General features: G+C 43.8%; 1 protein-coding gene across 2 annotated transcripts in view; it reads right to left on the bottom strand.

Annotated features, from left to right (window-relative positions):
- The window catches only part of CDKL2 (cyclin dependent kinase like 2), a 99,294-nt gene extending 96,058 nt beyond the window's left edge, over positions 1-3,236 (bottom strand). Inside the window, exon 1 of one of the 2 annotated variants that reach the window (XM_044277136.1) lies at positions 3,153-3,236. The gene's annotated coding sequence lies outside the window, so the exon portion shown is untranslated. Of the gene's footprint in view, positions 1-2,748; positions 3,072-3,152 lie in introns of those variants that run through there. The other variant, XM_044277128.1, reaches the window with a different exon arrangement.
- Positions 3,237-24,473: the final 21,237 nt, after the last annotated feature.

The following is a 24,473-nucleotide window of genomic DNA, read 5'->3' as shown; positions in this document are numbered from 1 at the left end:
TAGCGGCGGGTCTCACGGGATCACGCGCCGCAGGACGGGATTGCGCACCGAAAGTGACTGAACTCATACCCGCGCAGCCTGAAAGTAGCAGAACAAGTACAAGGGGGTGGGTAATAGCCAAATAAAAAAAATGCTACCAGGCCAGCATAACATTCGGGGCACTGGACAAGCCCTGAATGTTTTTACCTAACGACGCCCCTCCCCATATCTATCTAACTATCTATCTATCTATCTCCTATGTATCTATCTATCTATCTATCTATCTATCTCATATCTATCCATATCTATCTATCTACAGATCTGTCTATCTATCTATCTATCTATCTCATATCTATCTATCTATCTATCTATCTCATATCTATCTATCTCATCAAATCAATCAAATCAAATCAGCTTTATTGTCAGGACTAAATACATTTTAGCATTGCCAAAGCAAGTGGGAAATAATCGGGTAGGGTTGGGGGTGGGGACACGTCCAGGGTGGGGGTATAGGAGTCCATGGTATATCAGGCTCCTCTCAGTCTATGGCACGCGGTAATATATTGTGCTGCTGTGGCTGCTGTGTTCTCCTCTTCCCCCAGCAGTATGGAGAGTCTCTCTTCCGCCTCCATGGAGGTGAAGTCTGGGCAGAGATCAGACAGTCTCCTGAAGTGAGTCTCCCTCACTGCTGAGTATTTGGGGCACCGCAGCAGGAAATGAGCCTCATCCTCCACGGTCTCCTGGTCGCACTGCTGGCACAGTCTGCTCTCCCTGGGCACGTACCTATCTAATGTCTACCTATCTACCTGTCTATCTACATATTAATCTGTCTCATATCTATCTATCTATCTATCTATCTATCTATCTATCTATCTATCTATCTATCTATCTCTATCTGTCTCATATCTATCTATCTATCTATCTATCTATCTATCTATCTATCTATCTATCTCTATCTCTATCTGTCTACATATCTATCTATCTAATGTCTATCTATATCTCTATCTGTCTACATATCAATCTATCTAATGTCTATCTATCTCTCTATATGTCTACATATCTATCTATCTATCTATCTATCTATCTCTATCTGTCTACATATCTATCTATCTAATGTCTATCTATCTCTCTATCTGTCTACATATCAATCTATTTAATATCTATCTCATATCTATCTATCTAATATCTATTTATCTATCTCTCTATCTGTCTACATATCTCTCTATCATCTATCTCATATCTATATATCTATAATAGAAGAATGAAGCAAGGGTGAATGTTTTGCATTTGGGGGTGAATAAAGCAGGTCCACCACACCTTTACCTTATATTTGGAGTGCTGCTTCATTCTTCAATTGTACATCCATTGGCACCCACATTACAACATCTACATCTATCTCATATCTATCTATCTATCTATCTATCTATCTATCTATCTATCTATCTATCTATCTCATATCTATCTATCTCATATCTATCTATCTATGTAAAATTTGCAATGAATTTTACCTTCCCTCATAACTATTGAAAAGTAGCACGAAAAGTGTTCAGGGTTAGGCGCAAGGGGTCGGCCCGTCAGACTTACTATAACTTATGCCCAAAATTGCCATAAATTATAGAGCAAATCAGTATTTTAGTAAATGGCACATTTTACTCCAATGTACTTGTTCAGTATATAAAATACACAGTATACATAGTAAATGTACCCCATACATTTTAACACAAACACAATGGGGACAATCTATCAATTTTGTCTTAAGGAGCGTCATTTTACGAGATGTAGAATATGACACAATGTGTGATAAATGAGGATAAATTTGACACACATTGTTACACGTGTTAGACCCTTTTGGCCTCACCTCATGGATGTTCTACTTTACCCCAATATTAGATTTTGCTAATTTTACAAATCATATTTGCGCCCTATTTTCTAAATAGGCGCAAGAAGTGTCTAAAACGCCTACTGTAACACACCCCTTGCACTCCACCCTCAGCCACAATTAGTGCTAGAATTAGTTTTTAATACATTTCCCCCAATGTTCAAAAAACCTCACTAAAGATATCCCGTCTATTCACATTACAACGACTTTATGTTATTTCATAATATACCTGACCGACATTACCGATTAAAATACCGAACTTCATTATTTGACCGCTATATGCTGTATAATTAGGATGTATAATAAACTGGCTACTGGTTTATACTATTTGTGTAGCTGGAGCTGGACTGACAAAGGAATTTTGTCTGCGATTTCCAGAACACAATGCGGTGATGTCCCTAAGACTACGATTTCATCGTTATCAACTTTCAAACGAAAATCCTCAGTAAGGCTACATGCACACGAACGTTGTTTGTTTCCGTTCCGTTTTTTTGGGTGGATAGGATGCGGACCCATTCATTTCAATGGGTCCGCAAAAAATGCGGACAGCACACCGTATGCTGTCCGCATCAGTATGTCCGTTCCGTAGCCCACAAAAAAAAATAGAACATGTCCTATTCTTGTCCGTTTTAGGCATTGTTACAATGGATCCGCAAAAAAAACCAGCTGTCTTATGGATGTCATCAGTTTTTGTTTTTTTTGCGGACCACAAAACACATATGGCCGTGTGCATGTAACCTAAGAGAATTCTTCCTATTCCGTCTGTACTAGACCAGCAGAATGGAGACGAGGTAGCAAAATGAACCCACATCACTAGCTATAGATGTGGCTGCCATACGCAGCATGCAGCATGGAAAGGCTTTTCTGTTCTGTGCACTCATGCCACCTACCTAAGGCTTCTTAATAAGCATCAGGCTCCTTCATTCAGAGTCACAAGACAAAGGACGAATCCATGGCTGGCACAGGATCCAAGTGCAGAACTGCAGCATGCTCTACAACTAATCCAGCGTCAGGAGAAATATTCGCATATGTGCCCAACGTGTGTGATGGCTCCCAATGGAAATCATAGAGACATGAAGCAGTGCTGATATGGCTGAATGTGAAGCGCTGCTGGGTGTGTAACGTGTGGTTAGTATTCGGAGTGTATTGGATGCCGCCTGTGCTTGTCACCTCCAGTCTGCATACAATAGAAGCAATAGTAACCAGCCTAGTGGGAATGCCAGTCACCGTAGCAACTGCCCCCTGCAGGGAATACACACAGGAAACACTAGTGCATTCATGAAGAGCGGCATACCTCTAAGATCATGCTTCTTAGGCTGCTTCAGACGTGTGCCATGCAGGGGTGATGCCAGGCTCTGCACTGCACATATCCCTCCCAGGAGAGATAAATTGTACCTTGCCACCTGCCGGCTAGACTCCAGCAATTCTTTTCTCCATTAATTCTCTGAGCTGCCAATTCCACTATCTCTCCTGCTGGCATACAAGTCTTGCTGCGGCTGTATGCTTGGCATCACTGTACCCGCTTCAGAGTTACTCTTCAGGGACCACAATTTTCTATATTCTAAAGTGAGAAAATGATCAAATATTAAAAATAATAATAATAATAATAAAATAGTAGTAATAGTATTCTTCAACATAGTAGTTTAAATATAATACACATACAACCTTTTTAGATTTGAAGACTGCAGTGTCACAGTGTACTGCTCACAGCCAGACTGATTACCTGCTCGCCGTCGCAACCGTAGCGGTGAGTAGGTGTAAATACATATCAGGCCGAGTTCACATCACTGTTTAGCTTTCCGTTCTTCTGATCCCTCAGAAGAAGAGAGAGAAAAAAAGACGGATCCTGTTGCATCAGTTGTCATCCATTTCTGTCTGAGATCCGTTTTTTTAGATGGGGAAAAAAGTCCTGCACACAATACTTTTTTCTGTCTAAGGGTACTTTCACACTTGCGGCAGAGGATTCCTGCAGGCAGTTCCGTCAAAACGTATGCAAACTGATGGTATTTGTCAGACGGATCAGGATCCTGATCCGTCTGACAAATGCATGGAAATGCTGGATCCGTCTCTCCGGTGTCATCTGGTAAAACGGATCCAGAATTAAATTTTTTCACATTTTTTGCGCTCTGAGCATGCGCAGACCGCAATGCCGGATCCATTTTTCCGGAACACTCGGGGCCGGATCAGGTATTCAGTGGGAAAAAATGCAGCAAATGTTCTGGAATTTTGGCCGGAGATAAAACCGTAGCAAGCTGCAGTATTATCTCCGTCCTGAAAACTCTATGCCGGAAAAGAATAACACTAGTGTGAAAGTACCCTAAGGAGAAAAACGCTTCCGTAGCTGAACAGAACGGAATGCTCCAGAATGCATTCTGTTCCATTTGGTTGCGTTCCCATACCGGAGAGCAAACCGCAGCAAGCTGTGGTTTTCTTTCCGTCATTGGATGCGGAGAAAGACATAATAGAAAACTGATCCATCCTCTATTGACTTTCAATGGAGTTAATTACGGATCCGTCAAAGATAATACAACCGGGTCCGTTCATAACGGATGCAGATGGTTGTATTATGAGTAAAGGAAGTGTTTTTGCTGAGCCCTGCCGGATCCAGCAAAAGTAGCCTAAAAAAAACGGATCCTCTGCAATCATATGCATAACTGATGCAACAGGATGTGTTTTCTTACAAGATCCTGTTTTTTTTCCTCCTCTTCTTCTGGCGGATCAGAAGAACGGAAAGCTAAACGGTGATGTGAACTCGGCCTTAGCTGCCTCAATCAGTTGAATGGGACAGCTCCTTCCTATCCAAGTGAATACTACAGAGCCATCCCGTTAAACTGAATGGGACAGCTTAGGTGTAATAACACCTGCTCACCACTGTGGTTGCGACGCTGAGCAGGTAAACAGTATAAGGCAGGCAGCGCTTGTATGAGCATAATGAAATAGATAATCTGAAGGGCACTCAGATATCTGGATTTGCAAGGAAACGTGCAATATGTAAATACCCAAAGTTATTTATTCAGTACATATTAACAATACTCTAAGAATTTATTTATTATAAAAATATATGTAAAATGTACAAAAATACACAAAGAGAAATGTAAAATAGAATATAGAAAATGTAAAAAAATAGGCATAATAATTTTAAAATCAATGTCCGTAGGTTAAAAATACACTAGAAAAGGAAGGTTTATATACACATCTTATAATGTTACAATATATGTACCATTCTTAAAAATTCCATGATTTGCAGACGCTTAATTGCATAATGTAATATAGTAGGAATAGTACAGTGTAGTAACAGAGTATCAAGTCAACGTATAGTATATCTTGGAAGAAAGGCAAATCAGAATTTTTTGGGGTGGATAGAGTATGTATGAGTAGTATCATATATAAGATGCGTATCAGCAATCTATAAATATATATATATATATATATATATATATAAAAAGAAGGACGTATGTATGTTCCACGATCACCCAAAAACGCAGCCATCGATTTCAATGAAACTTGGTATATACATCCCTTGCTACCTGGAAAGAAATATTGTAGGGGTCACAGCTCTCTAGCACATACTGTTCCTGAGATATTCCCAAAAAATGCAAATATGGCACATCACATGACCTACTTTAGCCAATAGAAGCCTGCAGGTCTTTCTGTTCATATCCCAACTGCCATACACACGGTCACATGTCCCTTATCAGCCAATAGAAGCTCGCAGGTCCGTAGTCTCCACATACACTCAGTTTTACACCAGATTTCCATAACAACCCAGCCATTTTCTTCACTGTTGCAGGTCAGCTTTAAAGGGGCAGGGCGCTGTGGATGACACTGTTAAGGGAGGGGAGTGCTGTGGAGGTCGCAGTTCAGGGGGCAGGGAGGGTGGCCATTTAGACCACCCTCAAAAGACGGACTTAAAAAACCCGCCCTCAGGTCCTACTAATCCATGCCCCAGATCCGGTTAGGCCACGCCCCCTCCCACTCTGCAGCCGACAGGGATTGAATAAATAAAGGTAAAAATTAACTTCTGTCAGCTGCAGGGGTGTGAAGGATGCTGACTTTCTCCCTGCAGCTCACGCTCAGACAGCACAGTGCTGCTGTCTAAGAGTGAGCTGTTCAAAGGACATCCCTGCATGAGATATTCCCAAAAATGCATTAGTCAATAGAAGCCTGGTCACATGACTCTTACCAGCCAATAGAAGCTTGCAGGCCCGTAGTCTCCACATACACACAGTTTTACTCCAGGTTTCCATAACAACCCAGCCATTTTTCTTCACTGCTGTAGTTCAGCTTTAAAGGGGGCAGGGTGCTGTGGATGACACTGTTAAGCGAGTGGAGTGCTGTGGAGGTCACAGTCAGGGCCGTCTTTACCAAGGGGCAAAAGGGGCAGCTGCCCCGGGCCCAGTTGCTCCTGGGGGGCCCAAGGCAGCTGCCTCTTGAGCCCTGCTAGTCACTGCCCCGGGTGTCAGGCTGTCAGCTACACAGGGGGTGCTGCCATGCCATGCCTGCCGGCACTCCAGCCAGCGTACTGTGTCTGTGAGAGCTGTGATCTAGGACCTTAATGACATCTTCACCATGTGACCAGTAACCTAGCAATATTACTGGTCACATGGCTATGAGGTCATCACAGGTCCTAGCAGGAGTGTTGCTGCAGGAGAAGTTTGCCTTATCTGTGGAGCTTTTTTTGTGAAGATTACATCAGAAAAAGGTGACAGGGGCTGTTATGCTAATATACTGTAAACTACTGTATAGTGGGGTGCTGTATACTGTGTGGGGGACTGTATACTGTGGGGGTCTGTATACTGTGTGGGGGGCTGTATACTGTGTGGGGGTCTGTATACTGTGTGGGGGGGCCTGTATACTGTGGGGGGGGGCTGTATACTGGTAGGGGGCCTGTATACTGTGGGGGCCTCTATACTGTGGGGGTCCTGTATACTGTGTGGGGGACTGTATTCTGTGTGGGGGCTGTATAGTGTGGGGGGGTCTGTATACTGTATAATGTGGGTGCTGTATAGTGTGGAGTGCTATACTTCTGTACTGTATAGTGTGGGGGGCTGTATCGTGTATAGTTTGGGGTGCTGTATACAGGGAGGTTCTATACTGCTCTACTGTATACTGTGAGGTGTTGTATACTGTGGGGTGCTGTATACTGTGGGGTGCTGTATACTGTGGGCTGCTATACTGCTCTACTATATACTGTGGGGTACTGTATAGTGTGGGGTGCTATACTGCATACTGTGTGGTGCTGTATACTATAGGGTGCTATACTGCATACTGTGGGGTGCTGGGGTGCATTGTAACACTAGGGTGAGCCTAGCCCTGGTCTCCTTTTTGCAGAGCCCACTTCCAGCCTGTGCCCAGAGCACTGATCCTGAGCCGCTGGAGTCTTCAGAACTGGAAGTATTTACAGTCATTCACTGTACTCTACCAGGTGTGTAGATTTTTTGTGTGTGTGTTGTGGTGGAGGGCGTGATTGCTTGCTAGGGTGTGGGAAGGCGGGATCCAGGGGGCCCAAGTAAATTTTTGCCCAGGGTCCAATCAAAATTAAAGACGGCCCTGGTCAAAGTTCAGGGGCAGGTAGAGTGGAAATTCAGGCCACCCTCAAAAGATGGACTTAAAAACCTCGCCCCCAGTTCCTGCTTAGCCATGCCCCCTTCCACTCCGCAGCCGACAGGGATTGAAAAATTGAAGGTAAAAATCAACTTCTGTCAGCTGCAGGGGTGGGAGGGAGGGTGACTTTCTCCCTGCAGCTCATGCTCAGACAGCACAGTGCTGCTGTCTGAGAGTGAGCTGTTCAAAAGAACATCCCTGTGTCCGTCCAGGCCCTGCGCCGGACAGAGAACAGGGAGTCTGAAAGCTGGACTGTGCTGCCTAAAACTGGAGGTCTGCCCACCCTAGGGGCAGGCTGCTCTGGAGGTCACAGTTAAGGGGACGGTCCACTATGGAGGTCAGTGTTAAGGGGCAGATTGCTGTAGAGGCCACTGTTAAGGGGACAGGGTGTTGTGGAAATCACTGTTAAGGAGATGGGGTACTGTGGAGGTCACTAATGAAGGGACGGCCGCTGTGAAGGTCACTGTTAAAGGGGCAGGCTGCTGTGGAGTTCACTGTTAAGGCGGCAGGATGCTGGCAAGGTCACTGTTAAAGGGGTGGGCACTATGGAGGTCTCTGTTAAGGGGACAGGGAACTGTAGAGGTCACAGTTAAGGGTACAGTCCGCTATGGAGGTCAGTGTTAAGGGGCAGGGTGCTGTAGAGGTCACTGTTAAGGGGGTGGGGTGTTGTGGAGGTCGGATTTTAAGGGAACAGAGCTCTGTAGTGGTCACTGTTAAGGGGGCGGGTTATAGTGGAAATCACTGTTAACGAGACGGGGTACTGTGGAGGTCACTAATAAAGGGGTGGCTGCTGTGGAGGTCACTGTTGAAAGGGAGGGCGCTGTGGATGTTACTGTTAAGGGGGCAGACCGCTGTGAGGGTCACTGTTAAAGGGGCAGGGTACTGTAGATGTCATTGTTATAGGGGATACTGTCGATATCTTTTAATGACATACACAAACATTAAATGAAATTGATTAAATATACCTGTGCATAGCTGGGTCCTTCTGCTAGTATTTTATATATTTAAAATATATACTATATAGTCCTGCATCAAATCACATAACTCATAGAAGTACAGTTTGTTTTGCACCGTTCACCTTATAGGACATTCAATCTAGATTGACTTTTATATATCAGTTCTGTGTCAAAAGAAAATATAAATGTCCTTTCTATATGGAGGCACAGTTAGTTGTTATAGTAAATCCTTTAGCGTTGTTGCTGGACAGTAATTGTTATACTTTCCAAGCCTTAGTGTAACTTTGACGAACCGTTACATTACCAGTCTTCTTCTGTAGCCTGGGAATTGTGTGTCCGATATACAGTAGGAGCGTGTTGCACCAGACGCGTTTTGGAGCCACGTGCTCCTTCATCAGTGGTGGGCAGTATACAACTTATTAAGTCCTTTTAAAGGTGATTTTTAATTGAGAGGGGTCTGTCCATTATAGTGTCAGAAATATCAGATATGTTAATTGGATTTTCTCAATCCTTCATTTAACATTGCACTATCACTGACTGTCATTATATGCGGCAACAAAAAGAAAATATATTGAATATGAATAACATACAGTCACACGATAATATATAATTATCATCATCATATAGGACAACATTAATACCTTATTTAGATGGTTCTGTTACGTGTAGGAGGACTCTATTATGTTTAAATAGCATATTTATAGGGGCCACATTAAATATATACATAAAGGGCAAGACTATTTATCAAAAACGCACATGCGTTATTGATGCGTTTTTCCATTTTAAGTCTCTATGTCTTGCTGAATTAACTGTACATATACTAAAAAGGCCCTAGCTTGTGTTTTAAAGTGAATATAGCTTTCTTTTTTACTATTTCTTTCATTTTTTTTTATATGTTTTCTTTATTTCCTTCTTACTTGTCCCAATTCATTTTCCATATCCCATTCCTTTGTATACTTTTTTGTGTCTGTCTTCGAAAAAAGCCAATTAGATTTTGTCCCCATTGTATTTTTCTTTATAGTTGGTGAAATTCTCAGACCCAGATTGAGAACTAGGAGGAGTAGTTGTGAGTGTGGATCCTACAACTTTATCTCTTAGTAAATGGTGCCAGTGTTTTAGATAATTTTTTCAATTGTTCTGTATTGTGCATGAAATGGAAGTATAATATGGATATTGTCGTCTTGTTTAATTTCCCTTTTGGTGGTTGTGAAAAAAGTATCTATTCATATCTCTGACTTTATTTAAAGATGTTTCTAATAGCTTATCTGGATATTGTTTAGTTAGAAACTGTTGTTTTAATTTTACAGCCTCATTCTCAAATTGTTCGCTAAATTTACAGTTACGTTTGATTCTTTTGAATTGACTAATTGGGATGTTTAATAACCACCTGGGAAGGTAGCAGCTTGAATAAAGAATATAACTGTTTTTCATAGCCGGTTTGTGATAAGTACTACATACTAATTTATGGATTGCGATTTTAATAGTCAGATCTAATAACTCAATCTGTGTTCTACTTATATTAGTAGTAAAATTCTAATTCCTCTAATTAGTATTTATTTTCTTTAGGAACATATTTAATTTATCCTTTATTTTGCCAAATTAATATGATATCGTTGATGTAGTGACGCCAGAGTACCAGATTCGTCCCCAGTTCTGATTGGATGGCATTTGCCTCCCATTGCGCCATAAAAATATTAGCTTAACTGAGGGCAAATATGGCACCCATTGCTGTTCCCCTTTTTTGAACATAAAATTCGGATTCATATATAAAATAATTATGTGTCAGGATGTACTTGACTCCTCCTTCTGTTATGAAACTAATTTGATCAGTATGTAATTGGCTGTTAGATTGTAATTGTTTCTTTAAGGCCTCCATTCCTTGATTGTGTTCTATTATTGTGTAAAAAGAGATGACATCCATTGTACCAAGGATCCAATGATCCTGAAATTCCAACTTCTCCAAAGTTGATATTATGTCCGTTGTGTCTTTTATATATGATGGTATTTGCATAACAGCTGGTTGTAACATCCTATCTATATATTGTGATAAGTTGGAGGAACCTATTCCAGAAATAATAGATCTTCCTGGTGGGTTATTATTCGAGATGTGCAAATCGAAGTTGACGAAGTGGAATTCGATCCGAATTTCAGGAAAAATTCAATTCGCACCGAATCCGAATTTCCTCATGCTTCATGGTAATGAATTGCATTTTTTCCTAAAATGGCTGCTGCACATGTGAGGACATGGAGCAAGGAGCTCTGGAAATGCGGGATCACACAAAATGCTATGCATGCAGCCAATCAGCAGACAGTCCTTATAAATAGCCTCAGCCATCTTCTGCCATTTTCCAGCTAGAGATAGTGCTAGTAAAGACTATATTGTGCTAAAAAAAGATTTACAAGTTTGGTGAAAAATTATTCAAGGATAGGAAGGAATCATTCCACAGCATTTATGTAGAACAGGGTTCCAAATTGCCATTATACAACTCTGTAACTCCAGCAAACCATTCTTGTTATTGGGGTGCAAGTGCTGTTTGATACACCCATTAACAGGGTTTATTACAAGGAAATATTTATATGTCTTATTTGCCCTTGTGCGGTGCAGTTATATGTTCTAAAGCATTTTATGGCTCGTATTAGTGGGAAAAAAAGGGCTTATTAGTCGTTGTGTGGTGAAGTGTGAAATTTACAGACCTTTTTGGAGTGTATTAGTGGCACAAATTTTTTTTTTGCCATTCAGCGGTGCAGTTATATGTTCTAAAGCCCTTTATGTCGTGTAATAGTGGCAAAAGAAAAATATATTTGTCGTTCAGTGGTGCAGTTATATGTTCTAAAGCCCTTTTGTGGAGTGTATAAGTGGAAAAAATAAGGGCCTATTTGCTGTTCAGTGGTGCAGTTATATGTTCTAAAGCCATTTTTGTCAAGGATTAGTGCAAAAGAAAAATATATTTGCCGTTTAGTAGTGCAGTTATATGTTCTAAAGCCTTTTGTGGAGTGTATGAAAGAAAAAATATAAATATATTTGCCGTTCAGCGGTGCAGTTATATGTTCTAAAGCCTTTTGTATCATGTATAAGTGGAAAAAAAGGGCATATTTGCCGTTCAGCAGTGCAGTTATATGTTCTAAAGCCTTTTGTGTCATGTATAAGTGGAAAAAAATAAGGGCCTATTTGCAATTCAGCTGTGCAGTTACATGTTCTAAAGCCCTTTTGTGTATTGTATAAGTGGAAAAAAAATATATATTTGCTGTTCAGTGGTGCAGTTATATGTTCTAAAGCCTTTTGTGGAGTGTATAAGTGGAAAAAATAAGGGCATATTTGCAGTTCAGCGGTGCAGTTATATGTTCTAAAGCCTTTTGTGTCATGTATAAGTGGAAAAAAATAAGGGCCTATTTGTAATTCAGCAGTGCAGTTATATGTTCTAAAGCCTTTTGTTTATTGTATAGCTGGAAAAAAGAAAAACATATTTGCTGTTCAGCGGTGCAGTTATATGTTCTAAAGCCCTTTTGTGGAGTGTATAAAAGAAAAAAAGAAAACTATTTTTTCAGTTCAGTGGTGCAGTTATATGTTCCAAAGCCTTTTGTGTCATGTATAAGTGGAAAAAAATTTGGGCCTATTTGCCAAATTAAGCGGTGTAGTTATATGTTCTAAAACCCTTTTGTGAAGTGTATAAGTGGAAAAAAAATATATATATACACTCACCTAAAGAATTATTAGGAACACCTGTTCTATTTCTCATTAATGCGATTATCTAGTCAACCAATCATATGGCAGTTGCTTCACTGCATGTAGGGTTGTGGTCCTGGTCAAGACAATCTCCTGAACTTCAAACTGGATGTCAGAATGGGAAAGAAAGGTGATTTAAGCAATTTTGAGCGTGGCATGGTTGTTGGTGCCAGACGGGCCGGTCTCAGTATTTCACAATCTGCTCAGTTACTGGGATTTTCACGCACAACCATTTCTAGGGTTTACAAAGAATGGTGTGAAAAGGGAAAAACATCCAGTATGCGGCAGTCCTGTGGGCGAAAATGCCTTGTTGATGCTAGAGGTCAGAGGAGAATGGGCCGACTGATACAAGCTGATAGAAGAGCAACGTTGACTGAAATAACCACTCGTTACAACCAAGGTATGCAGCAAAGCATTTGTGAAGCCACAACACGCACAACCTTGAGGCGGATGGGCTACAACAGCAGAAGACCCCACCGGGTACCACTCATCTCCACTACAAATAGGAAAAAGAGGCTACAATTTGCACGAGATCACCAAAATTGGACTGTTGAAGACTGGAAAAATGTTGCCTGGTCTGATGCGTCTCGATTTCTGTTGAGACATTCAAATGGTAGAGTTCGAATTTGGCGTAAACAGAATGAGAACATGTATCCATCATGCCTTGTTACCACTGTGCAGGCTGGTGGTGGTGATGTAATGGTGTGGGGGATGTTTTCTGGGCACACTTTAGGCCCCTTAGTGCCAATTGGCCATCGTTTAAATGCCACGGGCTACCTGAGCATTGTTTCTGACCATGTCCATCCCTTCATGACCACCATGTACCCATCCTCTGATGGCTACTTCCAGCAGGATAATGCACCATGTCACAAAGCTCGAATTATTTCAAATTGGTTTCTTGAACATGACAATGAGTTCACTGTACTAAAATGGCCCCCACAGTCACCAGATCTCAACCCAATAGAGCATCTTTGGATGTGGTGGAACGGGAGCTTCGTGCCCTGGATGTGCATCCCTCAAATCTCCATCAACTGCAAGATGCTATCCTATCAATATGGGCCAACATTTCTAAAGAATGCTATCAGCACCTTGTTGAATCAATGCCACGTAGAATTAAGGCAGTTCTGAAGGCAAAAGGGGGTCCAACACCGTATTAGTATGGTGTTCCTAATAATTCTTTAGGTGAGTGTATATTTGCTGTTCAGCCGTTTAGTGGTGCAGTTATATGTTCTAAATCCTTTTGTAGAGTGTATAAGTTGAAAAAAGAAAAATATATTTGCCATTCAGTGGTGCAGTTTTATGTTCTAAAGCCTTTTGTGGAGTGTATAAGTGGAAAAAAACGAAGGGCCTATTTGTCGGTCAGCGGTGCAGTTAAATGTTCTAAAGCCCTTTTGTGGATTGTATAAGTGGAAAAAAGAAAAATATATTTGCCGTTCAGCGGTGAAGTTATATGTTCTAAAGCCCTTTTTTGCGTGTATTAGTGGCACAAAAAAAGTATTTGCTGTTGTGTGGTGAAGTGAGAAAATGACAGCCCTTTTTGGCTTGTATTAGTGGAAAGGGCTAGAGGAAAGGGCTTATTAGCGTTGTGTAGTGAAGTGAGAAAATTACTGAGTTTTTTGGGGTGTTTTAATTTCCTTTTTATTTATTTATTTGATCTAACAGTATGTCAGACAGAGAAGTGCCAGGCACTGCACAGGGGAGTGGCAGAGGCAGAATGTTTCTGGCGCAGGCACAGGTAGCAGCAGAGTAAGGGGGCGTGGAAGCAGGGGTTGCAGCGAGAGGCCTGAGCTCCCAGTGTCATCTAGCAGTTGTGTCTTGACCAGCAACCCAGGGGTTCTTGAATGGTAGACTCAATCATCCACTTCGTCCCAAGTGACATCAGACATCCCTAGCTAAGAGCCGGTGGGTTCGTCACACACAACCCTTAGTTGGCATGGCCCAGGAGCAGGCCCTGTACCCTCACCTGTCTTCAACCTAACTCTGTCCTTTTCTGTTCCCTCAGCCAGAGAAGTATTATATGCTGTGGGCTCAGCCCCACTATACAGTGAGGACAAGCTACAAGAGGACAGTCAGCAGCTACTGGCCAGCCAAGGTGTGGAGGAGACATCCGCCGCTTCCTCCGCTAGGTAGGCAAGTAGTCATGAGGAGAGTGGCATGGGAGCTGGTGTTGCGTGTCCTTTACGGCGCACTGGGTGAATGCGGTTTCTGCCCAGCCACACCAGCAACTTAGCCAGAAAATGCCGCTTCTGCCCCCACGTTTTCACCCCGTTGGTCCTGCGACAATGTCCGACTCTGCCTCCTCATTCTCCACTGTGTCCTCAGCCTCCACTGCAGGGACAATTCACAGTCCCCCTCCAGCATACCACATGTGCAGGGCATGGCAGTGTCACGCTGTTATGCACCTAGTTTGCCTGGGTGAACTGAGTCACACAGGGGACGAACTGCTCTGTGTCCTTCATCAAGAAATCGAATCCTGGCTTTCTCCACGACAACTTAAAATCTGAACCACGGTGACCGACAACGGGAAGAACATGGTGTCGGCGCTGCGTCAAGGAGGGCTGAGCCATGCGCCCTGCATGGCGCACGTGTTCAATCTGGTTGTCAAGCGGTTACTGAAGTCTTCCACCCATCTGCCAGACATCCTAATAATGGCCAGGAAATGTTGCATGCACTTCAGCCACTCGTACACCGCAAAGCAAACCCTTCTTGAGCTGCAGCGGCAGAACAGCATCCCCCAACATTGACTTATATGCGACGTTTCCATCCGTTGGAATTCCACCCTCCATATGTTGGACCGATGATACGAACAGAGAAAGGCCTTAAACAATTTCTTGATGATCCAAGCGGACAGGAGTATTCCCCTGTGTAACTTCGATGTCAACCAGTGGCAGCTCATGCGTGACACCTGCCATTTGCTGAGGCCCTTTGAGGAGGCCACATTATTTGTCAGTCGCCAGGACTATGGGATGAACAATGTCATTCCACTGCCTTATGTCCTGGAACAGATGCTGTCATATCTGGCTGGTCAGGGGACTGGAGACATGGCGCCTAGATCTTACAGCCAAATGAGCCCTGTGGGGGCTGAACTGGAGGAGGAGGACATTGGAGCACAAACAATGTGTAGCAAAATGGGTGGTTTTTACACACAGGTGACAGGAGAGGAGGATCTGAAGCAGCCAGCGGAGCTACAGGGCGATGAGGATGATGAGGCAGAGGACCCAGACACACCGTGGCAGTATGCAGTGGAGATGGATGCAGGGAGTCCCTCCGAGTCACTTGCACAAATGGCCCAATGCATGCTCCCTTGCTTGCGTAGTGACAGCCGAATTGTTACCATTCGGCAGAGGGATGACTTGTGGCTCTCCACCTTGTTGGACCCTCTCTACCGGTCCAAAATGGGGGCCTTTTTTAACACCCGCTGAGAGGGAGGACAAACTGAACTACTATAGAGACATCCTATGTAGTCAGTTGGCCGCTGCCTATCTGCACCATCGTCCATCCTCTCGCAGGTCTGACTGTGGTGGCCCTCTGCACTCAAGTTCATCTGCCATGGCTGCTGTGGCAGGGTGTGTGACTAGGAGCAGTTCCAGCTCCATCAGCAGCAACTTGAGTCTACAGTCGCTGATGAGCAGCTTTCTGCACCCGCCTAGTGAAGAAACTACTCAGCAGCAGCAGCAGCTAGACCTGGAGCAGGACCTGAACCAGCAGCTGGTGGCATACTTGGACAGTACCCTGCCACCCCACATTAATGATCCGCTGGACTACTGGGCAGCCAAACTAGATTTATGGCCGCAACTAGCAGAGTTTGCCCTGGAAAAGCTGTTCTGCCCGGCCAGTAGTGTGGCATCAGAGCGGGTGTTTAGTGCGGCGGGGGCCATAGTTACCCCAAGAAGAACTCACCTGTCCACCCAAAATGTGGAGAGACTGACTTTTGTCAAGATGAATCAGGCGTGGATCAGCCAGGATTTCCACCCACCAATGCCTGATGCATCAGACTAAATCACCCATGGTGCCACACCAACACTTTGACAAAAGAGACTGGTTTCTTTTGGCTACCTGCCTCAGCTACTATTCTGATGCTGCCACCCGCCTGATGCCACACATCTGACGCCAAGTGCTCCTACTTTCACCCACCATCTTCAGCTGGTACTCATATTGCCACCCACCTACCCACTCTGTCATCGGGTCACTCTGTGGTCTCCTGATGCTGCTGCCACCTCCTCACTATGTCACCTTGCCACTCTGTGGTCTCCTGATGCTGCTGCCACCTGCACACTATGTCACATTACTACTCTGTGGTATCCTGATGCTGCTGCCACCTCCCTACTCTGTCATCGGGTCACTCTGTGGTCTCCTGATGCTGCCGCCATTTCCACACTATGTCACCTTGCCACTCTGTGGTCTCCTGATGCTGTTGATGCCACCTCCACACTATAATTGTGCCCCTCTGTGGCCTCCTCCTGATATTACTGCTGCCGCCACCTCCACACTATAATTGTTCCACTCTGTGGCCTCCTGATGCTGCCGCCACCTCCACATTCTGTCATTGTACCACTCTGTGGCCTCCTGATGCTGCCGCCACCTCCACACTCTGTCATTGTGTCGCTCTGTGGTCTCCTGATGCTTCCGCTACCTCCACACTGTCATTGGGCCACTCTGTGGTCTCCTTATGCTGCTTCCACCTCACCACTATGTCAGAAGGAAGGAAAAATGAGACACACAACGGATTCTATCTGTGTAGCAGCTGTAAGGCCTGTATGGTGCCATCAGAATTGGCTTGTGATTTGGTAGCCAAAAGCAGGAGTGGGTACAAAAGACAGAAGACATGCAAATATTCCATTCACATGTCATCTCTGTTTTGGAACCACTCCTGTTTTTTTTGGCATTAGCGATGGATGGATTACTGACCAAATGCTGACTGAGTGAAGGCGGATACTCAACAGACAGGATCTGTTTTTTGGGAGTTATTGTTCTGACGGATCAGAGGAAGGGCAAAATAATCAGTGACGTCAACACAAACTTACTGCTGACACCCTCTCTACTCTGTATAAGCGTTTAATCGAACAGGTTCTGTAGACATCTATGTGGAATCAGCTGACGACTGTGTAAAAAGAGTCCGCTTCTTCTTGGCGCTAACATTGACCTATAAGGCTGAGTTCATACTTGAGTTTTTTGTTCAGTTTTGGCCCTGTGACTGCCCAAATAAGTGAAGTGTGCAGTGTTTCTAAAAGCAAAGCCTGTCATCTTCATGTCATACTGACTCACAGTATTATTTCACTACCACAGCAAAATTCCCCATGCGTGTTACTGCATCCTATATCACAGTATTTTATTAATTCTTTATGATATTCAAAATCAAAATCCCAAATTTATAAGAATCTACTGGGGAAGGCCTTACTATATGTTGACTGCCGAAATATGAACTTGTAAGAACAATTGTAGAGGATGGGTGTAATTTGATTGTATGTTGTAATCTTCATTTTAAATGTCTATTCTATGAATCTTAATGGTTTTAAGAGTTTTTACAAAAATTTATTAAAAAAGCACCAAAACCGCATAGCAACCGCAATGTCGATGGTGCGTTTTTTATACCATGCAATTTGGGACTGATTTAATAACAAGTGTATGAAAGGATTTTTATTTCAGAGACTGCTAAATATTGGATTTGGAAAATCTCAAGTCTACAATCACAATATATGCCCATAAGAATATTTGTGATGTTCCTTGATGCATGATCGGACAAATATAATCCAGCATGACAATCAGTTTCTCTGATTAGATTCCACAGAGTCTCAGAATACTTAAAATTCGGACCTAAAATTCAGATAATCCAGGACCCGGTTTTCCCAATAATCAGTAGCCCTATAAAGGAGGGGCCATAACAGGGGGACACTAGCCACTAATGAAGGTGTCAACTGCTCTAACCCCGAAACGCGTTTGGTAAACTGACCCCCGCACTTGGGATTGAGACTTTTGATCGATTTAGGAGGTGAACACTTTAATACTGCAACGACCATGAGAATGCCTGCTGTAGGAGGTCTCTGCTGGAAAAGGGAAGCTCACCTTCAGCGGGACTACGTGGACTTCCGGCATTGGTGTGGGTCTCCTTCGAGGAATACACAGCCCTTGAGACCGCAACACCGATACATTCATCGAGACAAGGGTAGGAGATCTTATCTGAAAATCCTCCAGGTAAAATCGAACGGTCTTCGAAAATTAAGAGATTGCTCTTCGAAAAAGGGGTGGGACGCCACTCTGTGTATAGCTACCAACTAATCGAGACTCAATATTGGAGTGTTATCAATTGAGACCTGAGACTGAAGTTTCAAATAATCGAGATTAAAGTATTGCTATTATCTGTGGATATCTAGAGCTTTTAAAGAAACTTCTTGATATTATCGGATGTAAAGTTTCTATAGATTTTATTGATTGACTTTTATTGTTGGATTGCTACTCTTTACTACTGGATGCTAATCTGCGTTTACTCGTACATTTATTCACAATGTTGTTTCAAGCCTGCCATTTATAATTTATGCTGCTATATATATGTATTTCACATTGTGAATTAATTGAATACTTGACTTTATTTAAAGATACAAATAAAATTCTTAAGTACCAATATCCACTGTTCCCATTGCTTTGGAGAGTGCCCCTCTATTTTTATTCATATCTCTTAGCAACCATCAGTGACTTGCTTGCGTTTTTCACGCAGCCCCATTCACTTGTCACGGACGGTGTACAGGAAACAAGACAAAGCAACATGCATATATGACTCACTGGATCCAAAGCTAAGGAACCAAAAGGGAGACCCCTGCACAAGACCTCGCACTTTCCCTGGCTGCTCAGCCTATGCAAAGGTCCCAAAGGTGGATGGTTGCATATCCACGTACCTCGACTATATAACCCCTGAACACCCTACAATAGTGAGGGGACACGACCACCGGCTCCCTACACCAGACATGGAGGGAGTCAGGGTCACCTGGGATCCAGCAAACAGAAAATAACAGATAAATGTACAGCACTTAACTTTGTAGCAGACTGGGAAACAGGATCAGCATGCACACACACTCCAGGAAGAAGTATAAGCCGCCCAGTAAAGCATTATGGGGAGGAATTTAAAGGGAAGCAATCAGTCCAACTACATGACAGCTGAGAGAGGCTAACGAGATGAGGAACTGAATACCACAACAAAGAAAACTCAAGGAGGAGGTTCTGAAAGGCCTCTGTCAGAGCTTCTCAGCTGTCTGGTTGTGACAGTACCCCTCCCTCTACGAGTGGTCTCCGGACACTCAGAACCCACCTTCTCAGGATGGGACCTATGGAAAGCCCTGATGAGACGAGAGGCCTTAATGTCCGTCACTGGGACCCACATCCTCTCCTCAGGACCATAACCCTCCCAATGAACAAGGTACTGAAGAGAACCGCGGACAAGACGAGAATCCACAATCCTAGAGACCTGAAATTCAAGATTCCCATCAACCATAATCGGAGGAGGAGGCAAAGGCGAGGGTACAATGGGTTGAACATAAGGTTTCAATAAGGACTTATGAAAAACATTATGGATCTTCCAAGTCTGAGGAAGATCAAGACGGTAGGCAACAGGATTGAGGACAGACAGGATTTTGTAAGGCCCAATAAACCTAGGACCCAACTTCCAGGAGGGAACCTTCAATTTGATATTCTTGGTAGACAACCACACCAGATCACCAACATTCAGGTCCGGACCAAGCACACGTCTCTTATCTGCCACACGCTTATATCTCTCACTCATGCTCTTTAGATTATCCTGAATCTTTTGCCAAATAGATGACAAAGACGAGGAGAATCTGTCCTCATCAGGTAAACCAGAAGACCCCTCTCCCGAGAAAGTCCCAAACTGTGGATGAAACCCATATGCACCAAAAAATGGTGACTTATCAGAGGACTCCTGACGCCGGTTATTTAAAGCAAACTCAGCAAGGGACAAAAAAGAACACCAATCCTCTTAATTCTCCGCCACAAAACAGCGCAGATATGTCTCAAGATTCTGATTGACGCGCTCTGTCTGGCCATTCGACTGCGGGTGGAAAGCAGAAGAGAATGACAACCGAACCCTAAAGCAAGAACAGAAAGCCTTCCAGAATCTGGAAACAAACTGCGTGCCCCTATCAGAGACTATGTCTGAAGGAATACCGTGCAATTTGACAATGTGATCAATAAATGCCCGCGCCAGCGTCTTAGCATTGGGCAAACCAGGAAAAGGGATGAAATGCACCATTTTGCTAAAACGGTCCACCACCACCAGAATCACAGTCTTCCCCGAGGAACGAGGCAGGTCCGTTATGAAGTCCATGGACAGATGTGTCCAAGGACGGGAAGGAATGGGTAAGGGAAGGAGAGGACCTGATGGCCGTGAATGAGGGACTTTGGCAGGAGCGCAAGTCTCGCAGGCTGCCACAAAACCCTCAACCGACTTACGAAGCGCAGGCCACCAGAATCTCAGAGCGATGAGATCCAGTGTGGCTCTTGCCCCCGGGTGCCCAGCAAGGACCGTATCGTGGTGTTCCTTAAAAATCTTGTGTCTTAAAGCGAGAGGCACAAACAACCTCCCAGGAGGACAAAGATCAGGAGCCTCTGACTGGGCTGCCTGCACCTCTGCCTCCAATTCAGAAAAAAGAGCAGAGACCACCACACCTTCAGCCAAAATGGGACCCGGGTCTTCAAAATTCCCGCCTCCCGGAAAACAACGTGACAGGGCATCTGCCTTCACATTCTTAACTCCAGGGCGGAACGTGACAACAAAATTAAATCTTGAAAAGAACAAAGACCATCTGGCCTGTCTCGGGTTCAGACGCTTGGCTGACTCCAAGTAGGCCATATTTTTATGGTCAGTAAACACGGTAATAGGGTGTCTGGCTCCCTCCAGCCAATGGCGCCATTCCTCAAAAGCCAACTTGATGGCCAACAATTCCCTATCTCCCACACCGTAATTTCTCTCTGCGGAGGAGAGTTTTTTCGAGAAAAAGGCACACGGTCGCCATTTGGCAGGAGAGGAACCCTGAGACAAGACCGCACCCACACCCACCTCAGAAGCATCAACCTCAACTACGAAGGGTAAAGAAATATCAGGTTGCACCAAGATGGGAGCGGAAGCAAAACTCTCCTTGATATTAGAAAAAGCCTTACGCGCCTCTACCGACCAAGAAGAAAAATCTACCCCCTTTCTGGTCATATCAGTGAGTGGTTTAACAATAGAGGAATAATTCAAAATAAACTTCCTGTAATAATTGGCAAAGCCCAAAAACCGCATCAGCGCCTTCTGATTCTCAGGAAGCTCCCACTCAAGCACAGCGCGGACCTTCTCGGGGTCCATGCGAAAACCAGAAGCGGAGAGAAGAAACCCCAGAAATTGAATTTCTGGAACCGCAAACACACATTTTTCCAGTTTCGCATATAATTTATTCTCCCGCAGAATGAGCAAGACCTGACGTAAATGTTCCTTATGAGTTTTGAAATCAGGAGAAAAAATTAAAATGTCATCCAAATACACTAATACAAATTTTCCCATCAAATGATAAAAAATGCTGTTCACGAAATGCTGAAAAACGGCTGGGGCATTCATCAAACCAAAAGGCATAACCAAATTTTCAAAATGACCCTCAGGGGTATTGAAGGCCGTCTTCCATTCGTCTCCTTCTCTGACCCTGACCAGGTTGTATGCCCCTCTTAGATCTAATTTGGAAAAGACTTTAGCCCCAACAACCTGGTTAAACAGGTCCGGGATTAGAGAAAGCGGATAAGGGTCACAAATAGTGATACTGTTCAGCTCCCTGAAATCCAGACAAGGTCTTAAAGAACCATCTTTTTTCTTAACAAAGAAAAAACCAGCAGCAACAGGTGACTTCGAGGGTCGTATGTGTCCTTTTCTCAGACTCTCAGAGATATAAGCACGCATAGCGATCCTTTCAGGTTGGGAAAGATTGTATAAATGAGATTTAGGCAGCTTGGCGCCTGGGATGAGATTAATAGGGCAATCGTACTCCCTGTGCGGGGGCAAATCCTGAACTCCACTCTCAGAGAAGACATCCGATAATTCAGAGAGAAAAGATGGTACAGTCTTAGTAGAAACCTCAGAAACAGATGTCGTGAGGCAATTCTCTCTGCAAAAGTCACTCCAACCATTTATTTGCCTCGCTTGCCAATCAATGGTGGGATTATGTTTAGTGAGCCAGGGTAGCCTCAACACTAGAGGAGTAGGCAAACCGCTAAGGACGAAACATGACACATCCTCAACATAAGCATCACTCACAATTAAACGGATATTGTGAACTATGCCCTTTAATGATTTCTGAGAAAGTGGAGCGGAATCAATAGCAAAAACAGGAATCTCCTTTCCCAAAGTGCACACCTGGAAACCATGAGTTATTGCAAATTGACTATCAATGAGATTGACCGCTGCTCCACTATCCACAAAAATCTCACAAAAAATGCTCTTGCTCTCTAGCGCCACCCTAGCAGGCAGGACAAAACGGGAACTACAAGCAAACGGAAAACCTTCAATTTCCGCCTCAACCCTGCCAATAGTAACAGACGTAACATTTTTAAAAGATTTTTTCCTCTTTGTTTCTTTATTACTCCCAGAGAACTGCCTGAATCTCCTAGAGAGACAAACATTTGCCAAATGATTTATACCTCCACAACAAAAACAAACCCTCCCATGTGGGCTGAATCTTCTATTGTCAGAAGCAATCAACCCCAGTTGCATGGGCTCCTGCTCAGAAGGGGCTGACAGCGACTGAGACCCCTGCGCACAGAATGGGACCGCTGCACTGTCCTGGGACTGAGTATGACAGGAAGGAGAGATCTCTCCTCTCTCTCTAAGACGCCTGTCAATACGAACGGCCTGAGACATAGCAGAGTCCAAGGAAATAGGCCTTTCATGAAAGGCAAATGCATCTTTCAATCCTTCTGAAAGACCATGGCAAAATTGACTTCGGAGTGCAGCATCATTCCAACCAGTATCAGTTGCCCATCTCCGAAATTCTGAGCAGTATATCTCTGCGGATTGTTTACCCTGGCATAATAGACGTAGTCTAGACTCAGCCAGAGCAATACGATCCGGATCATCATATATCTGACCCAGGGCTAAAAAGAATTCATCCACTGAACGGAGGGGCCGTGCCCCCTCCGGCAGCGAAAAGGCCCAGGACTGAGCGTTACCCCTGAGCAGCGATATAATGATCCCCACCCTCCGTTTCTCATCACCAGAGGAATGGGGAAGAAGGCGAAAATGGAGTTTGCAAGCCTCTCTAAAACGCACAAAATTCTCACTACCCCCGGAGAACGTATCCGGGAGCGAGATCTTAGGCTCAGAACAAACTCCATGAACGCAAGCTGAACCGGTCACTTGAAGCTGAGAAAAAGTCCTGCGGAAATCAGCTACCTCCAATGAAAGACCCTAAAGGCGTTCAGCCAAAAGTGAAACCGGATCCATGCTTGAGACGGTTTTGGCGGCTTATAATGTCACGGACGGTGTACAGGAAACAAGACAAAGCAACATGCATATATGACTCACTGGATCCAAAGCTAAGGAACCAAAAGGGAGACCCCTGCACAAGACCTCGCACTTTCCCTGGCTGCTCAGCCTATGCAAAGATCCCAAAGGTGGATGGTTGCATATCCACGTACCTCGACTATAACTAACTAACCCCTGAACACCCCTGAACACCCTACAATAGTGAGGGGACACGACCACCGGCTCCCTACACCAGACACGGAGGGAGTCAGGGTCACCTGGGATCAAGCAAACAGAAAATAACAGATAAATGTACAGCACTTAACTTTGTAGCAGACTGGGAAACAGGATCAGCATGCACACACACTCTAGGAAGAAGTATAAGCCGCCCAGTAAAGCATTATTGGGGGGGAATTTAAAGGGAAGCAATCAGTCCAACTACATGACAGCTGAGAGAGGCTAACGAGATGAGGAACTGAATACCACAACAAAGAAAACTCAAGGAGGAGGTTCTGAAAGGCCTCTGTCAGAGCTTCTCAGCTGTCTGGTTGTGACATCACTTCTATGGGGTCAGCGAAAGTGATTTGACAGAGTCTCAAAACGATTAGATGTGAGGACATTATATTGATTATATGTTTGATTCCTATTTGTGCTCTTCTCTCTTTCTTCATTAGTTCTTGCTGGGGTTGTTTTAATTGTGTTTTCGCAATTATTTTAATTATTTGATGAATAATTTTTCTGTATACTCTGTTTTAATTTCTTTGATTTTTTTTATTGATTATTTCCTGTTCTAAAGTGTCTAATCCTTTACATATTCAGTGCCTTGCCATCTGTTAT

This window comes from Bufo gargarizans, chromosome 1 (genome assembly GCF_014858855.1).
Source record: "Bufo gargarizans isolate SCDJY-AF-19 chromosome 1, ASM1485885v1, whole genome shotgun sequence".
Lineage (NCBI taxonomy): Eukaryota > Metazoa > Chordata > Amphibia > Anura > Bufonidae > Bufo > Bufo gargarizans.
The sequence above is the reverse complement of the archived record's forward strand: the minus strand, read 5'-3'. Positions and strand labels throughout refer to the sequence as shown.